This window comes from Formica exsecta, unplaced genomic scaffold, assembly GCF_003651465.1.
Source record: "Formica exsecta isolate Colony F162 unplaced genomic scaffold, ASM365146v1 scaffold744, whole genome shotgun sequence".
Classification (NCBI taxonomy): domain Eukaryota; kingdom Metazoa; phylum Arthropoda; class Insecta; order Hymenoptera; family Formicidae; genus Formica; species Formica exsecta.
Window position 1 is genome coordinate 427,977 of NW_021853511.1, and position 15,124 is coordinate 443,100.

The 15,124-nt window shown below is 41.6% G+C and overlaps 1 protein-coding gene across 1 annotated transcript in view; it reads left to right on the forward strand.

Moving 5' to 3' along the window:
* The window catches only part of LOC115243853, a 71,586-nt gene that overhangs the window by 1,988 nt on the left and 54,474 nt on the right, over positions 1-15,124 (forward strand). The window lies entirely within an intron of this gene.

The following is a 15,124-nucleotide window of genomic DNA, read 5'->3' on the forward strand; positions in this document are numbered from 1 at the left end:
CTGCATCGCATAAGCGTGTCAATCAATTCGTCAAATTCCCGTCGGATATTTCTAACATCCGTTTATCGCGAAAGCGCCTACAAAAAATGTACGATTAAAAAAAAAAAAAAATACTCGAGAAACGGTTTTTCCTCGTTATTATCCAATTTAGCGGCACATCTTAGACTTGTCGTTTATTGTAAGTGGTGAAACGAGATAATCGCGTAAGTGGAAAAAGTTGCATCGATCCGCCCGTGTCATGCCGTATACTTTTATCACTGAACACGCCACCGTAATTTTCTCGCCAACCACTGCAAATCTATATCCACTTTCATGTGCCTTATTTAGTTTATGAGAAATTAGAAATTTGCCGTAGAAATTCTTCTTTACAAGAAATAAATTTTCTCTACAAGAACGAAAATAATTATCGTACATCATATATCTATTATTGGCTAAAATAGATCGTGTAATTTTCTAACTCTTGATTAGATCTCTTAATTCATGTTGGAATTTCCTGTTTGTCCGACGCGAATTAAAGAGGAGAGAATGCAATTGCGAAATTGTAAGATAAAATTGCCTATCTTTATGTTTCTTTTTCTAAATACTAAGTCAATCAGAATATTTTTTTTTTTTTTTTTTACTTTCTTTTCGTTGGCTACACTTTGATCGATGCTTCTTGCTGACAATGAGTAAACTCTTTCTGCATTTTTATCACGATTTGAATAAAGTCAATTTTTTTGGCGATTTTAATCGTTTGCAACTTTTGATAAAATTACAATTTTTTGAAGTTGAACAATCAAATCATTATTTATTCATTTTTTAACAGATTAAAAAATATAAGTCGGACTAGTTTCCAAAAAAAGATACATAGATAACGGAAAATAAAATTTTGCAGGGTAGTATTTTAAAGGTTTTCATGTCGTTCTAATATATTCAACATTCTTTTAAATATTTAGATGTATTCAAAAATTATTTTATATTGCTTAATATATATTCAGGAAATGATTTACTTTTTTTCCTGAAAAATAAAAAGTATTTTCAAGTGCACTCTCTCTTTTTCTTTTAAGAGATCCGATCGCGGCATATAATTTATTCGACTTCTGTAATCGCGAGAAAGAGGAGAGAGAGAGAGAGAGAAAGAGAGAGACGACGCGCATAATCGTGACTATGAAACAACCAGCTCTTGCGCTAGCTACAATTTTAAATATTCGATAGTTAGATCTGTTGAGCCACGGCGAAGGCCAACTCAACAAGAGCCTTGACGTGATTTTGCTACCTCATTCTACCGTCGTAACGCCGACGAATCTCATTTTATTCTATCGGCGGCACTCGACCACATGCTTGATTTAGATTATAAAGATAATGCGAATTAACGCGTATTAACGGCGGTTCTGCCTCGCGCGGAAACGCGATCGATTCTGGCACGCGAGATTCTCTGGTTCTAAATTTTCTTTGCGGTTAAAATTGGAATAGTTAACAAATATATGCGCGTATTTCCGTGAATATCCATTTCGATTAAGCTGTGACGTATTTGCCTCTGTAATGTTCTTAATAATTAAAAACTGACAGTATTATAATCTACGTAGATGTGGCTTGATATAGCATACGTTTTATTCTAGTTGACACTATTTTTGATCAATTAAATGTCGATGTTTCCACGTGAATCGTTTATCATACCTGTATCGAAAAATTCTGATGTCAATTTTGTAGATATTTTCCACGTGTTGTAGCTTGCTCGCTATCGCACGACACGTGACCTTTTTATTATGTAACGTAGGTGATGTTGTGACGCGGCAAATGATTCATAAATGTTACAAGCGCGCAAATTGTTGCAACGCAAGCCGTGAGACAGAACTTTGTTTGAATTGCATATTAGGCGCGTGACATGAATATAACATTTTGCTGCGGAAAACACGCTTCGAGTCGAGATGCGAAAACATTCTTCTTCTCTAGTTGACGGAAGCGGATCAAAGGTCGCGCTAAAATTGCGGCAATTCGCACCGTATTTTCAGTTCGGTGCAACGCGAAATATCATCGTGTCTCTCGAAGGAATTTCCGCAATTTCCTTTGATAGCGATAACTTTACCGTCGCGACCTTAAGGTTTACTCGTCGAAGCAAGTGATACAAAAATCTAGCATTTGTTTAAATCTTGTGTCAAAATTTATTGTTTAATCATGATTTTGTGTGTTTAAATTATTACTTAGACCTAATTTTAAAGAATTTTATGAACAAATACGCGATGATCGGGTTGTGTAAATTTGTGAGATGTATAGGTAAAAATTAATTTATCGCGTATATTGTCGTAACAACTCTGTGCGATCTTGACCGGGTAACTGCGCGTTGATACGTGTGTACACAGCTTAAATTCGAAGCTTAATCGGTTAATGTGTTGCTTGACGAAGAGATACAACGACGTTCTTTCACATACGATCCATCTCTAAGCGCTTATCAGTGCCGTCTATGCAGAAAATTATTCTCGCTCGAGTGAGCAGCACGTGTTCGATATTAACGTTTCATACTGTATGTTTTGTATCACGTCGGATATACGACGTATCGTTCTTGGCGGAAAATTGAGAGTAGTCGAAAAATGAAGCAACTTTTATTCTCCCTCTCTCTCGTCTTAAATTACATTAGAGGCGGTAAACTACAAAATGCAAGCAGAGCAAAAGAAAAATAAATGGAAGGATATCATGTAACATTGACATCGCGTTTTCAAGGCCGCAGAAACCGGCACGCATTTGTGACGCAATCGTGTGTGAACCGGTAATGCGAGAGGAGCGTCGTTTCGTGCGACAACAATTAACCGCACAATTGTACGATGCTTTGCGGCCGCAAAAGACAAACGCGAATTCCCATTCTAGCAGGTTAATCTATGCTGCGGAAATCATCGTCGAAAGCCTTGTTTTTTTTCCGTGGGCGCGGATTACTCTGACCCTTTTCTATCCGGTTTTTTTTTTTTAACGCGCCGACGGTTTCTTTAATCTTTGTACAGGCCAGCCGCTATCTCAATCAAGGAAAGATGCCGTAATCGATGGAATGATTGTGCGGGAAAATAACGCCGGCGAAAACGAGCGCGAAACGAATTTAATAAAAAATTTTTTTTCGACTATTTTTTCGAGTATTGGATCTTGTTCCGATGATCAGCGTGATTATTAGAGAAACTTGAAAATTTAAATGCTAGTTATGAGCGTTTGTTCAGGCTACGCTTTGTTCGCGTTAGAACGAACATCCATAGTGATAATAGGCAGTTTATGCTTATGGGCGCAAATGGATTAAAGGTTTGCGTCCTGTTCTTGCATCCTGCGGTGGTCTTGATTAACACGGTGACCCTGTTAGCGATTACGAACCGAGTGCTAACGATTGTATAACATATTCAAATCGTCTTTCGAAACTGAGCGATTTTAATGTCAATTATATATGTTTCTCGTATTTAAAGAGTATATCATATTTTATTAAATAAAGAAAGAGAGCAATTTGTATAATTTTATATTAGCGAGGATTAAAGGACGAGATACAAGGACGTCATTCTCGCGACGCTTTTCGTAAGATTGCAGAATCGCGATCAAAATTTACAACGCACATTTCCGCTGTTAAATCTGCGCTATAAAATGTTAATAAGTCCCGTCCGGGAGAGAGAGACCGACACGTTTCACGAGGACTAAAGTTCCACTTTAAGGCACAGTTCCAGTGGCTCTGTTCCATAATCCTAGGTCCCCGGTTCCCGCGTTCCGACGCCGGCGATATTTCATTATAATGCTCGCGCAAGGATTTATTTCGTCCTCCGCCCGCCTGTCAGACCCATTTCGTTTTCCACTAAACCGAAACCGGTCACGTGCTATCGACTTCGCGCACGGAATTTCACGCGGGGCTGCCTTTGATCGTTTACTGAGCGAATTAGTTCACGTAACATACATGCATCGGGATTTTAAGACCCGACGAAGGGTATCGTTTTTTTCCTTGCAAGACACAATGATGCTTCGAACTTGTTAATATAACTTTGAACAAGATGTCTAGTTTGAAACTATCACTTCTCGATCGGCAGCATTATTGTTATTTTTCTTTTAAGGAAAATTTCAAAAACAAAATTTTTTATATCACGTATCCGCGATCGACTGCATTATATACTTATAGAAAGTACGATTTAATTTATTCGCATATTTTTCCTCCTATCCTGTAGTTCCGCGCGCGTCTTAAAACTTCTTTACGATGAGGCTCGCCTTGAAGCGTGTCGAATGTATAAGTAATCGCGGCATTTTCGATCTTTATGCCCGCGGAATATATAGTTTACCGCTATGTTGAGCGATGACGGGGTGGTTAATCAACGAAAATAGACACGCAACGTGTAGTGGCGTATTGCACCACCGATTGTGGTATACGTCATTGCTCAGCTCTCGTCATAATGTAACGCTCGAGTCAAACTAAACGTCCGCGCTCATCCACGGAGCTCGGGTAACGGGCTTTATTATGGAAGCAAATAAATTATCCAACGAACTTTATTATTCCTCGCGCACTCTTCTCGGCGGCGCGCGCGCATATTTCAGATGAGCGCGAATTACACGCAACGCGGCTTCTTATATTAAATCTACGCGCGATGAGAAACACATGTTTTTATTTAAATATTATGGAAATTACTTTCCTCTTGATGGACAAAAATTGAGAATCGAGTGTTGATTTAATACGAGTTTTCTCGATCTGACGGACGTGAATGAGAGAGAGAGAGAGAGAGAGAGAGAGAACCGAGTGCTAACGATTGTATAACATATTCAAATCGTCTTTCGAAACTGAGCGATTTTAATGTCAATTATATATGTTTCTCGGATTTAAAGAGTATATCATATTTTATTAAATAAAGAAAGAGAGCAATTTGTATAATTTTATATTAGCGAGGATTAAAGGACGAGATACAAGGACGTCATTCTCGCGACGCTTTTCGTAAGATTGCAGAATCGCGATCAAAATTTACAACGCACATTTCCGCTGTTAAATCTGCGCTATAAAATGTTAATAAGTCCCGTCCGGGAGAGAGAGACCGACACGTTTCACGAGGACTAAAGTTCCACTTTAAGGCACAGTTCCAGTGGCTCTGTTCCATAATCCTAGGTCCCCGGTTCCCGCGTTCCGACGCCGGCGATATTTCATTATAATGCTCGCGCAAGGATTTATTTCGTCCTCCGCCCGCCTGTCAGACCCATTTCGTTTTCCACTAAACCGAAACCGGTCACGTGCTATCGACTTCGCGCACGGAATTTCACGCGGGGCTGCCTTTGATCGTTTACTGAGCGAATTAGTTCACGTAACATACATGCATCGGGATTTTAAGACCCGACGAAGGGTATCGTTTTTTTCCTTGCAAGACACAATGATGCTTCGAACTTGTTAATATAACTTTGAACAAGATGTCTAGTTTGAAACTATCACTTCTCGATCGGCAGCATTATTGTTATTTTTTTTTTAAGGAAAATTTCAAAAACAAAATTTTTTATATCACGTATCCGCGATCGACTGCATTATATACTTATAGAAAGTACGATTTAATTTATTCGCATATTTTTCCTCCTATCCTGTAGTTCCGCGCGCGTCTTAAAACTTCTTTACGATGAGGCTCGCCTTGAAGCGTGTCGAATGTATAAGTAATCGCGGCATTTTCGATCTTTATGCCCGCGGAATATATAGTTTACCGCTATGTTGAGCGATGACGGGGTGGTTAATCAACGAAAATAGACACGCAACGTGTAGTGGCGTATTGCACCACCGATTGTGGTATACGTCATTGCTCAGCTCTCGTCATAATGTAACGCTCGAGTCAAACTAAACGTCCGCGCTCATCCACGGAGCTCGGGTAACGGGCTTTATTATGGAAGCAAATAAATTATCCAACGAACTTTATTATTCCTCGCGCACTCTTCTCGGCGGCGCGCGCGCATATTTCAGATGAGCGCGAATTACACGCAACGCGGCTTCTTATATTAAATCTACGCGCGATGAGAAACACATGTTTTTATTTAAATATTATGGAAATTACTTTCCTCTTGATGGACAAAAATTGAGAATCGAGTGTTGATTTAATACGAGTTTTCTCGATCTGACGGACGTGAATGAGAGAGAGAGAGAGAGAGAGAGAGAGGAATCTATGTGCAATCCGATGTCTTATCTCGTAGTAAAAATATCTATTATCGCGATATTAACTCGTCTAGTTATCGTGTTTATTCATCCGCCGGTTGAATGATCGCGGCTTGACATCTCTCGACACGCGCGAGTAGGATACACGTTGTGGGCGGAGCGCGAGAAGTGAAGGGTTAAAGAGCTCGATGAAATTTTTTTCCGGCTTGCATAGACGATCGTTTATTACTATCGAGCATTAGAGATGAACAGTTGCGCCTGCATCCCTCGTCGGTATCAATTTGGTATACTCGCTCTCTGACCCCGGGGCACAAACGGCCATTAATGCACACTTATCTCCGGCGTTCACGGAGTCGTTTCGTCGGTACGTTTGCATTCTCGGATAGAATGACGAATCTCGTTGGATTCTCGGTGGTTGGATTCTCGTTTAATCGACGGACACACATCGCCGGATGCAAATTGGACACAGAATGTGCGCTTCGGATATAACGCGACCGTTAAAAATAGATATTCGCCGCGGACAGAGTATGCGTTCAGCTCGATGTGCCTTCGATTAATACGCGAGTATGCTTCTTGGAGGAATTTCAAACGCGCGCGCGTCGATCATTTTGATGAACGCGGCCGAATTTCCGATCGGCGAAAATCATTTTCATGTCCGTTCGAATTATGCGGCGTGTTTTATAACGCGCGTTTTATCGCAGCCGCGCGAGCACGTTCAACATTAATTGGGGATAATAATCTGAACGTCAGTAATATTCGCTTCGGAATGCTAAAGGCCGATAATGAAATAAATTAATAGACGCGCGCGCTTGTATTAATTCAACATAAATTGTCATTTCAACGTTTTGCTTATCGAGATTGGACTTCTTGCGCAAGGGTTGAATCATTCCGCTTCAATTTACAACGGATTAAAATCGACGTATTTAACTTTGCCCATATAAATATAATTCCAAATTGCGCGTTATTTATACCAGCAGCATTTCGCTGCGGTTTAAGGAGCAGGCCGCGAGATCTGCGCCGTGGCTTAATTCATTGTTCAAAGCTGCGAGCGTAATAACGTGACGGCATGAAAGCCGTCGAGCTTCATCGTAACAAGACCGTTAACGGCGATAAGTAACGCACCCCTGACGCGAGACATGACATTAATAGAAACTTGTAACTCGGTCCAAGTACTTTGTGCTACGGAATACGGAAACGACAACACATTGTGCCATTAATACACATTGCCTCTCTCTCTCTCTTTCTCTCTCTCTCTCTCTCTCTCTCGATCTTGGGAAAGCACGAGGTGGAGCCGCCGCGCGCTTTACTCCTTTCCGCCCGTAAAAGTAATCGATCGCCGCCGCCTGCAGACTCGCGCACCGCGCTTGCAGCCCCGCACGCCGGGCTGCATAAGAGTAGGCGTCGTCGCCCCGACACCTGGCTACGCCAATGGTTGCGGCATCGTCCCCAGGGATGTCCCGATACTCAGCGGGACGATATCTTTGCTTTGCGACAGCAAGAATATTATTAGCATTCTTTTTTATCTGAGCCTTTATCTGAGATATCGATACCCGAGGATATCACTACGCCTGGGCGGGTTATCCAATTATAATTATTTGGATATTATCAGGAAGCTTATTATTTAGAGAGATATCGCTATATTCGATGATAATTAAAATAAGAAAAAAAATTTATATCGATAAATTAATGGAGATGAGGATGTTATATGTGCATACTCGTGCAAGTGGCGAATGGAGAAAGTGATGTCAGGGTATCGTATTAAATCCTAGACGTCCCTAGGGGCGAAACACCGCTCGGCTCTGTTGCCAAGGATTTAATAACTGTGTGCATTCGATCGCAAGCGCAAGTTTGATGTCTGCCCATAAATTTGTTCCGACGATCTCCGTCGTGCGTTTGACGCGTAAATAAATGCTATAGCCGCCGCCCCCACCGCCGCTGTCTAATGAATAATGGACGGCGCAATTTCGAGCACCTGATAACACCTTTGTTTCTACCGCTATGAACGTGATAACGACAAGGTCAGGGAATATATTGCAGTGATGAATTATACGATATACGGCGTTTACGGTAATCTTGGAACGCTTCTCTTGAAACGGAGGGGGAGGGGGAAAACGCTCTTTGTACATATTTTATTTTAGGAATGTGAGGCACATTTATTGCACTTTGATTGCGCGTCCGTCTATTTTCATAGCAGTCGTTCATGCATTTACAGCGATAGGGAATCCTGAAGAATGTAAAGCTCTTTTTCTCAAAATTTGTTTAAAACGGAAAAGGGACGCGAGCTTGTTAGTTACGTCCGCGAGTATTCAGGTCACTGGGTTAAACCCAGACGGAGAGGTTTTTTTGGAATAATCCCAGCACTCGGTTTAGGAATTAGCGACGAAGGTCAGCCACCTCTCGTAGAGTGACTCGTCGCGACGTTTCCGCAGCGCGAGGGGCCCCTGAATGGACGAGGGGCAAATGGCCGCTAATAGCATTTTGACGAGCCACTCGTACGACCCCGATGTTGTGCATACATATGACGACGATTGTGTGTCTGGTGGTTCTGCGGGTGCAAGAGGGGCCCCCTCGCGCTCTTTAGTTTATTGGTCATTCCGACGAAGGGAGAGAGAGTCAGTGACTCACTCGCTCGTTCGCGCCTGCATTCTCCCTGTCGACGTTGCCCTCTCTGAGAAAGAGAATGTGTTCGCCCCGTTTCAAACTAGCGCTCGCTTACGCCCGCATAACAGGGCCCCGCTGTGCGACTACGCCTCTCCGCAGCCCTGTCGTCTACTCTCGATACTTATCGTCGTAGAACGAGTTAGCGACCAGGAACGTATCCGACCTCGTCGAGGCCCCGAAAATTGCGTTTATGACTTGACAACTCATCTCCGCGCTCTTTAAGACTACATATTTTCTTATCGAAAATTTTATTTCGATTTTATCGCGTTTCTTTTTTCTCTTATTTTTATATATTATAATTATAATCAATTTTTAACTTTTATATTAAATTTATTATTTATTTTTATTCAATTTTTATTTTTCTCTTAAATTATCTTTAAATTATTTTTTTAAATTCTAATTATAATCGAAGAGATTCTTAATTTATTGATATCAAATATTTTATATTAAAAATATGGTATTATATATGAGAGAAAATTATTCAAAGCGCCAAAAATCATCATTCGATATACTGTCTTCTTCGGCGTATTCTACGCAACTCCGTTTCTCCTTAGGAGCCTCGTAATCACGGGCCTGAGGGTCCCATATGCCTTCGCCGCGTCGAGGCGACCGCGCCATCGTTTCTTGGGCCAGTGGCAGCGATTCCTCGCCCGCGAACGATCGAGAGACGTACGTTCCCGATCGCCGCTCGTTCTAGGCGCACGTGTTTCTTCGCTCCTTGAATACGAATTATCAAATCGCGATCACGCGCTTGTTATCAGGATACGGATTCCGCGATTCGTATCTAACTAATGGATTTTTAATTTCGCGCCATTTCGATAACGCGGATGAGCGGAGACCGACGCCTTATCGGATCTGCGTCGTTGTTTCGCTAGTCGATGACATGCTACGGCTCGGTTCTCTTTGTGCGGAAACGGTGCTCCGATAAAAAAAAAAGAAAAAATAAAAAAAAAATTGATTAAATGATCGATGAATGTGTCGGATTGATACGGACAGAAACACGAACGCCTGAGTCATATCTATGGTGCAAGACTCGATAGCGGCTTCTTTTTTTCGCGCGGAAACAGAGAAAGCTTTATGCTACGTGATACCGTAAACGCCCCGTAAGAGCTCGGAGTGTTCCTCGGTAAATTCATCGCGCATGTTCTGAGAAACGCGGAAGTCGCGCTCGCGAAGCGGTCCGGAAGTTTCAAAGTGCGAGATACACGCGATAGATGAATTACTCGCTCTAGTGTTTGATCGACGTTTAAACGAGGAAACGCGAGAGAGATCGGTGAAAAGGATCGTTTCGCATTTTTCTCCCGAGAAAAGGTGGGTCGAATTTTGAGCCAGATTTCTTCGAAATATCGCGACGCAAATAACGGGTGTGAAACTACTACGGGTGTTTATCAATGCTGACAATGAGACAAAATTGCATTCGGTATTGAAGCCGATTGTGTGCTCGACGATGATTTAGGAAAGTGCGCGGCGCGTTTGTAGAGCAAGTAGTTATCACAAAGTGTGCGTATACAATCGCGCGAGGCTGAGGAGCAGGGCGAGAGATCACGATCGAGAAAAATCTCTTCACAATGGTTCACACGAGTTACGCGCAATGGGCTTGCTTGCCAAGCACGTACCGGAAAAAGGTTTGTATGTTAACTGATTCTTATGCGTTCGATCTGCGTGACACATGTGTCACATGGAAGGAGCGTTCAAGAAAGCATAAATCAAGCGCTCGTAAAGTAAATGTAATACAGATTAAAGGGATTCTCCGAGTCGCGGATAAATCTTCCCAAGAGAGAGAGAGATAGAGAGAGAGAGAAAAAGAAAGACAGATATTAGCAAATAATTTTACATAAAAGCCGTTTCGCACGAAAAAGACCGTTTATCTCGAATATCTGACGCAAATTCTTTTTTTTTTATCTCTCAAGACCTCTCGTTTATGATGAATACTGTGGATAGTTTCAGCGGAGTTGGATTCTCGCAGCCGGCGGGGATTATGTTCTCTCGCGGAGAGGCGCCTTTAATTCCGTAACAATCGTAACTTAAGCGGTCGCTGGAGGCTTTAATTGCGAAAGAACCGGAGATCTCTTTTTCTCTCTCTCTCTCTCTCTCTCTCTCTCTGTCTATCTCTTTCAATCTCGACGAGGGCTGTAGCTCGCGGCGCTATTCGGGAAGCAGACGCTGGTATTTATCTGCGAACATGCAGGATGTAATCATCTGGCATACGCAAAAAGACGAATGCAAAGTCTTACGAGATTAATAGGCAGAATCACGCCGAAATTAGAAGAGTATGACGACAAAGTATATAGCGCCGCGATGATGACGATCCATCGTGACGCGAATATCGCTCGATTCCTCCATCGATCGGAAACTTGACGCGAAACTGGAAAAATGATCTCTCAATGCAGCTCCGATATACGTTCGGATATAATGGAATTTTTTTCTACATTCAACCGGAAATATCGCGCGCTCTTAACTTCAGAATAAGAGTATCGTGAGTGTGTATACCCGCAAATATTTGCGCGTTCAACGTTTGCTTCGCGCACACCTCGGAAAAAATATCGATCGAGACCGCATTCTTCGAGGGGAAGGCCGTCCATAAAAGCTTTATTCGCTTATTGTACATAATGCATTCCTCTTAATGTTTCTCTTCTCCCTCAGTACACGTAATGTCACGATTGGCGATGCAACGAAACGCAGTGTTTGAGTATTCCAAGTTGCAGATGAATCTAGAAAAAATAGAAATAAATTATTTAAGAGAATAAATAAAATACAAACAAGAAAATAAAGAGATATGCCGTTTGCGACAAAATTATAGCTACATTTTTCGTCCAAAAATACAATCGAATTTCGAATAACGATCGGTCTAGCGGAGATCTAGTGTCGCATTGTTAATAAAAACGCGATCTTTCGACCAATGCTTTATAAATAGCTCGCCGTTATGAAAGTCGTCTCTTAACACAGTTTGCCGTTCGATACGTCAATATCGAGGTGCAGCGGGTCCTTGGACGCGAACCTTCGCGTCGCGTGTTTGCCCGACATTATTACCCGCAGACGAATTGATCTTTACTCGCTCCAACAACCGCCATTATTCCCGGGTTTCCTTCTCTCCCCTTTCGCGACCCCCGCGGGATCCCGCAAGGAGCAGAAGAGATGCGCGAGACGGGCGGTATCAGCGGCAATTGTGAAAATTACGTAGCTGTTGATTGCGGTCTTGTTTTCCCCGGCTTCATCCGTGAGCCTCTAATTGCATTATGCGTGTACGCACGTCGTATCTATCCGTTAGAATCCGATAGAAGCGCGAGTCACGTCAAAACATAACGTGATTTGACGCCCCAAAGGTTGGGAAGAGAAAAATGTCACTGCTATAAAATTTTCTTAATCTTGATGATTCTATTGCGGAAGAAAGTATTGTGGAAAGACGCGTGGAGTCGATGAAAAAAATTCATCGCGAATCTAGTACGTCTCTAATTTAATTACTTTGCATAATTTTTAATTTAATATTTTGTAGGTGAAAAGTTTGAAAATATAATATATCGATATCTGTCGACGCACAGGGGAACCATAGATCAGAGCGTGTTTCGAGTCACGACGAAACTATGGCGTGTGTATCAGAAAACTCCGGAGATGACGGACGGTATTTGAACTCTGACCACCCAGGTTGTGCAGTCCGAGTTATTACCCGCTATACCAGGGGTTCTCAAATTGCGGGATCTGCCAAAGGGCCAACGTTCTTTTACCCAGAGAGAACTTTAGAAACCGCGATTATATCTGTCATCGTATATTTGAATTTGTGATTAGGATCTTGTCGATCTTGAATGACAATGTTATGTATAGATATTTTATCCGTATTTACGTATCTTGATACATTGCAGACATTTCATCTTATTTATTTATTATCACGCGAGCAGAGTTCTGCCACTGCAGACTCCTTTTTGCATGCATGCACTGTGGTCGACGTCGCAGATAACTCAAGTGATCTTCTTTATAAACGGACGAGATTAACAAGACACGAGGGGTGCGCAAGAAGCTCGGGTTGTAACTGATGCTTCTTGGTTTACGATTAAACGTCGTAACAAGAGCAGCGATTGTGGCTAATTAATTCCAGATCTGAAACTTGAAGCCGAAAACATGCGTGGCTGTTACAGGCGGTTTTCTTGTCGTATTTTGATTATGCTTCACTCTAATTGTACGCGTATAGCGTAAGTATCTATGACGTGAAACATAGTATCTATGACAAATAATGTGTGCTGAATTTATATAATTGTAGAATAATACTATTATTTCTCTTCCATCACTCATTATCTCTTAATATTTTACTTAAATAGCGAAATAAAAATATCGCCAGAGAGTATATCCTTTTTTCCCGATATAAATATCACAAAAAAAAAAAAAAATTTAAACCGTCAATAAAATACTGATAAGGTTTAAAAATCCGTCATTGGCACGAATATTGTTAGTCGTTGACGTTCTTAGAAAGGTTACGGCCAACCAGAACTATATCTATTAACATTGACCTGAAGGCGCACCCACGCGCCGAATAATGTCAGGTGGATTTGCCTCATCACTTATGCATTTCGTATCGTTGACCCTAAATCTAACACGGTGCGCCTTATCACGCGCGTTACACACGCACGGGTGTGGGAGTGGCGGGGGCGTCTTACGTGAGCATTGTGAACATACCTGCGACAAAGAGTCGCGCACTGTTACCTGCATCACGATCGCGTAACGATTTCGACCGAGGTAACGACAGTGTGATTGCAATGTCGGTGCGCGCGTTCCACGATCGGATATCGAATATGAACACGCGATATGCAATCGTAGATTGTACCTCTCTACGCAGGTACGCAATAATTAATGCGAGAAGTGTCACGAAACGAAACGCAAGCGCGCGCGACGTGTAACGGAAATGTAAGAAGGTTTTATATAAGGCACCGTAATCGTATTGTGTGTCGGTTAAACAAAAAAAAAAAAATAGATATCTCTTTTGATACAATCTCTGTCACATGTGTCACGTCTGTACAAAGGTGGAATCAGCGATTAATTGATTAATGGCATGTCTGAGAAAAATAAAATCTTCGTGTAAATATCAGTATGATAATTCAAACCTTTTTACATTAAAAATTATGCGACTTTGTCTTCTAACGAAATTTAATATCGAATTTGGGAAGGAATTTAAATTCAATTTTTTTTACGAAAAATATCGCGGGAGATATTCACTGATATCTCGATAAATAATAAAATTGTTTATTAATATTAATCCGAATAACATGCACGCATAATATAATTCCAATGATTTACGGCCGAACGTCCGTGCGGGATTACGTCGAGTCGGATTAAACCGGGGTGAGAAGATGAGGAGCCTCGGGGAGTCGGGGGAGCGTGGGATGGACCAAGATCGAGACGAGAGGCTTGCGGGATATGGACGGACGAGGTGCGGTCCGGCGAGAGAGCAATCGCGCGTCGAGAACCCGGTTCTAATATTGTCCTAGGCCAGTCTCTCTCTCTTTAAGTGAACCGACCGAACTCGGCGCCAACAGCCACGCCGAGTACACGTCTCATCGCGATTTTTTATCCGGCCAATTTGCGCGTTTTGCATGAAACGTGAAAAGATTTTGGACCGATAGTTGTGCGTGGCAATTGTGACGGGCCGTGAAAAGCGGGTTTGAACGAACATCGGTAATACACGGTGAGTGGTGGACGACGACTAAGCGCGCAAAGGCGGAATTTGCCAAGAGGATTGGATTTGCGATCTGTTTTAATAAGAAAAAAGGCGAGAGAGAAAAAGTGAAAGAGCAGATATCTAGAGATATAAAATTGAAGATATTAAAATGTACAATAGATTGAGAGTAGATGTACACATGTGTAGAATGAACTGACTCAATTTTAATGACACTATCTGTGGCGAATTTGGAGCATCTTTTTCGACTAGAATGATCGAGATATAAGTTCTTTTTATTAGAAAGTATTCCAGATCGATTTCATCATGATCAAACATATATATTTTTTGCCACAATTTAGCCTTTCCATTAATTACGTGCTCCATTTTTAAACACGTATCATCTGCAAATGAAACGGACGAAAGTTTTTAAGCGCGAAAGGAAATATCGTTCTCCCTTTTTTTCTCTCACATACACACAGTCCCATTAATATCCGCGCCGTACTTTTCCGCCGTACACTTCCTGTACTTAGAATGGAACAAGCATGTACTTATATCTTGGAGAGAAGAAAAAACGAAAACAAGTATAAAAAGCCAGAAAGAACAGGTCTATATATATAAGCATTCATATAATTAACCGGAAATTCTTGATAATGTTTTTCTTTTAACATCCATATTGCGAATATGCTTTTAGATTATAAAATTATATATATATACATTTT